This window comes from Platichthys flesus, chromosome 9 (genome assembly GCF_949316205.1).
Source record: "Platichthys flesus chromosome 9, fPlaFle2.1, whole genome shotgun sequence".
Lineage (NCBI taxonomy): Eukaryota > Metazoa > Chordata > Actinopteri > Pleuronectiformes > Pleuronectidae > Platichthys > Platichthys flesus.
In genome coordinates this window covers 3,689,189-3,695,188 of record NC_084953.1, presented here as the reverse complement: position 1 = coordinate 3,695,188, position 6,000 = coordinate 3,689,189, and positions in this window count along the sequence as shown.

Genomic DNA, 6,000 nt, shown 5'->3' with positions numbered 1-6,000 from the left:
ACCTGCATGTGTAGAAACAAAACTTAAATCTGATATGTCGTCCTTCTTCTTATACTTTATCTACTTATCCACAAGGTTTTGGTTGTTTTAGCACAAAAACACATGGATTGATAAGTTTCCCACTCGGTTGTAATGAGGCAGTTTGTTCAGAGGACACAGAGGATGTGTGTCATGCTCAAGTCATCTTTGATTTCCTTCTATTCAGAATTCCTTAACTTTTTTTTCTCTCTTTCGTAACGTGTCTTTAAAAAAAAATCAACAGGGAACATAACTGCTAATGCAACAACAGCAGCACCTGAGACAACGACAGCTACAACACTTCAATCGCCAACAAATACTCCAACTACAACAGCTACAACCACAACTACCCAGACAACTATCCCAACTACAACCACTGACCCAACAACAACTACCCTAACTACAACAACAACTACCCCAACAACAACAACAACCAATACCCCAACAACTACCCCAACTACAACCACAACTACCCAGACAACTATCCCAACTACAACCACTGACCCAACAACAACTACCCTAACTACAACAACAACTACCCCAACTACAACCACTTCCCTGACAACAGCAACCACTACCCCAACGACAACTTCCACCACCCCAGCGACAACAACAACCACTTCCCCAACAACAACAACCACTACTCTGACAACAACAACCACTACCCCAACAACAACAACCACTACCCCAGCGACAACAACCACTTTCCCAACGACAACAACCACTACTCCGACAACAACCACTTCCCCAACAACAACAACAACAACCACTACCCCAACGACAACAACCACTACCCCGGCGACAACAACCACTTCCCCAACAACAACAACCACTACTCTGACAACAACAACCACTACCCCAACAACAACAACCACTACCCCAGCGACAACAACCACTTCCCCAACGACAACAACCACTACTCCGACAACAACCACTTCCCCAACAACAACAACAACAACCACTACCCCAACTACAACAACCTCTACTCTGACAACAACAACCACTTCCCCAACAACAACAACCACAACCACTACCCCAACAACAACAACCACTACCCCAGCAACAACAACCACTTCCCCAACGACAACAACCACTACTCCGACAACAACCACTTCCCCAACAACAACAACAACCACTACCCCAACAACAACAACGTCCACCCTAACAATAACGACCACTACCCAAATGACAACAACCTCTACCCCAACAACAACTACCACTACCCCAACGACAACAACAACCACTACCCCAACAACAACGACCACTACCCCAGCGACAACAACCACTTCCCCAACAACAACAACCACAACCACTACCCCAACAACAACAACCACTACCCCAGCGACAACAACCGCTACCCCAACGACAACAACCTCTACTCCAACAACAACGACCTCTACCCCAGCGACAACAGCCACTTCCCCAACGACAACAACCACTACTTCGACAACAACCACTTCCCCAACAACAACAACAACAACCACTACCCCAACTACAACAACCAGTACCCCAGTGACAACAACCACTACCCCAACGACAACAACCTCTACCCCAACAACAACGACTACTACCCCAGCGACAACAACCACTTCCCCAACAACAACAACCACTACACCAACGACAACAACTACTACCCCAACGACAACAACCACTACCCCAACAACAACAACCACTACACCAACGACAACAACCACTACCCCAACATCAATTACCCCTACTACAACTACAACTACCCCTATAACGATGGCTGTAACAACTACCACTACCCCAACGACAACAACCACTACCCCAACAACAACAACCACTACCCCAACAACAACAACCACAACCACTACCCCAACAACAACAACCACTACCCCAGCGACAACGACCACTACCCCAACGACAACAACAACCACTACCCCAACAACAACGACCACTACCCCAACGACAACAACCACTTCCCCAACAACAACAACCACAACCACTACCCCAACAACAACAACCACTACCCCAGTGACAACAACCACTACCCCAACAACAACAACCTCTACTCCAACAACAACGACCTCTACCCCAGCGACAACAACCACTTCCCCAACGACAACAACCACTACTTCGACAACAACAACCACTACCCCAGCGACAACAACCACTTCCCCAACGACAACAACCACAACCACTACCCCAACTACAACAACCAGTACCCCAGTGACAACAACCACTACCCCAACGACAACAACCTCTACCCCAACAACAACGACCACTACCCCAACGACAACAACCTCTACTCCAACAACAACAACAACCACTACCCCAACGACAACAACCACTACCCCAGCGACAACAACCACTTCCCCAATGACAACAACCACTACTTCGACAACAACCACTTCCCCAACAACAACAACAACAACAACTACCCCAACTACAACAACCAGTACCCCAGTGACAACAACCACTACCCCAACGACAACAACCACTACACCAACGACAACAACCACTACCCCAACTACAACAACCACTACCCCTATAACCATGGCTGTAACAGCAACTACCACTACCCCAACAACAACAACCACTTCCCCATCGACAACAACCACTACCCCAATGACAACAACCACTACCCCAACAACAATTACCCCTACTACAACAACAACTACCCCGATAACCACCATGGCTGTAACAACAACTACCACTACCCCAACAACAACAACCACAACCCCGACTACAACAACCACTACCCCAACAACAACAACCACAACCCCAACGACAACAACTACTACCCCAACGACAACAACCACTACACCAACGACAACAACCGCTACCCCAACATCAATTACCCCTACTACAACAACAACTACCCCTATAACCATGACTGTAACAACAACTACCACTACCCCAACAACAACAACCAGTACCCCAACAACAACAACCACTACCCCAACTACAACAACCAATACTCCAACTACAACAACCACTACTCCAACAACAACCACTATTCCAACAACAACAACCAATACCCCAACAACAACAACGACTACTCCAACAACAACAACCACTACCCTAATGACAACAACCACTACCCCAACGACAACAACCACTACACCAACGACAACAACCACTACCCCAACATCAATTACCCCTACTACAACAACAACTACCCCTATAACCATGGCTGTAACAACAACTACCACTACCCCAACAACAACAACCAGTACCCCAACAACAACAACCACTACCCCAACTACAACAACCACTTCCCCATCGACAACAACCACTACCCCAATGACAACAACCACTACCCCAACAACAATTACCCCTACTACAACAACAACTACCCCGATAACCACCATGGCTGTAACAACAACTACCACTACCCCAACAACAACAACCACAACCCCGACTACAACAACCACTACCCCAACAACAACAACCACAACCCCAACGACAACAACTACTACCCCAACGACAACAACCACTACACCAACGACAACAACCGCTACCCCAACATCAATTACCCCTACTACAACAACAACTACCCCTATAACCATGACTGTAACAACAACTACCACTACCCCAACAACAACAACCAGTACCCCAACAACAACAACCACTACCCCAACTACAACAACCAATACTCCAACTACAACAACCACTACTCCAACAACAACCACTATTCCAACAACAACAACCAATACCCCAACAACAACAACGACTACTCCAACAACAACAACCACTACCCTAATGACAACAACCACTACCCCAACGACAACAACCACTACACCAACGACAACAACCACTACCCCAACATCAATTACCCCTACTACAACAACAACTACCCCTATAACCATGGCTGTAACAACAACTACCACTACCCCAACAACAACAACCAGTACCCCAACAACAACAACCACTACCCCAACTACAACAACCAATACTCCAACTACAACAACCACTACTCAAACAACAACCACTATTCCAACAACAACAACCAATACCCCAACAACAACAACGACTACTCCAACAACAACAACCACTACCCCAATGACAACAACCACTACCCCAACTACAACAACCACTACCCAAACAACAACAACCACTACCCCAACAACAACAGCCAATACTCCAACAACAACAACCACTTCCCCAACGAGAACAACCACTACTCCGACAACAACCACTTCCCCAACAACAACAGCCACTACACCAACGACAACAAGCACTACCCCAACTACAACAACCACTACCCCGACAACAACAACAACTACCCAAACAACAATTACCCCAACTACAACAACCACTACCCCTATAACCATGGCTGTAACAACAACTACCACTACCCCAAAAACAACAACCACTTCCCCAACGACAACAACCACTACTCCGACAACAACCACTTCCCCAACGACAACAACCACTACTCCGACAACAACCACTTCCCCAACAACAACAACCACTACACCAACGACAACAACCACTTCCCTGACAACAATCCCTTCAGGCCCTGCAGCAGTAATCTTTCTACAAATGAAAATCACCTCGTCTGGTGAGCTCAGCAATGGAACCATCGCTGAGCATATCAATCAGGTACGTAAAACAGAAATGTTAAAATAACTCTTTCGTTAAATCTCTTCACTCAATATAAGCCACGACAATGTATGCACACAATACAAATGGATGGGATGAAGGAAATGAGATTGATCGTCTATTCTGTGTTTTTCTCTCCATTTAGTTTATGAATACGACGCTACTGAACAGCACAGCCTTCACAGTGAAAGTGAATTCCATTAAAAGAGTCAGAGTTGCCCCATAGAAGCTCCATGGAGACAGACTGTTAAAAAAACTATTGTTCTGGTGGTATAGTTTTAACACAATGTAAAAGGGCAGTTCATCATTATGATTTTATTTTATATGGAAAGAAATATTTGAGTTTTGTGACAATAAGTTAAACACATCAAATGCAGTTGTGCTCCACTGTGCTGCAAAGATCCACATCTATTTCCAAACCACCAGAAGCAGCTGGATTGTGCTCAAGGTGAATGTGAAGGTGTTTTGGGGGAAATGCAGAAACTTGGAAGGCTCCTCATGCACTTTTTATTTTTGTTAAATAACATGGAAAATATTTGCAGCACAGCACAGTTGATTTTATTTCCCAGGATTGTAAATAATAGAGAAGTGCATTGGACTCAAATGTCAAGTTGTTTGCACAGTAAACTGGGAATCTCAAACCAAGAAATTTGATCTGTCAAAGAGGTGTTCTTTATTAATTGTTGTCTGGAGATCCCGTACTTTGTAACTGGAGCAGTAGCTGCCATGCTGGCCCAAGTAGACAGGAAACTCTCAAAACAGTTTCACGCTCACTCCTCCTTTCATTTCGTAAATGTGATAACAAATAACACAGATCACCGGCAACAATAACCTTGGTGAGCTTCCTTATTAAAAGGTGGACCTACAATAGGAATGTTCTGTCACTTTTACTGGCAGAGTTCAACGTCACCTCAAATGAATGTGAACTTCCTTTGTCTTGTCATGTCAAGAATTAACCCAGGCTCGTCTTTCCAGTGCACCAGAGGTATAGCATATGTGAACGCACTGCTTGTTAGTCAGGTGGTGGCCCTTCTTCATGAAGGTTATAAAGCCTCTGTAAGCACATCATTCTTTCGGTTTCAAGGTCTCGAGGCATTATGAAGGAATGGATATTTATTATTTATTGTGGTTTTTAGGCAATTTAATGAAGCATGAAGTGTTAAATACGAGTAAGAGCAAGTTAAATCCTTCGTGATCCTAAACTGTATCCGTCATGTCTTACTTTCTTACTGCAGGGACTCTTCAGACAGTCAATATTATAATACAATTGTTCTTATATATTGTTCTGACATGAATTGTACACATTGGCTCCAGCCCCCCCATAGATATGAATGTATAAATATAAAAACTTGAGTTGAGACACTTGGTGAATGAGTAAAGCAGTTATGTTTTTCATATATCCTTTCGAAAGAT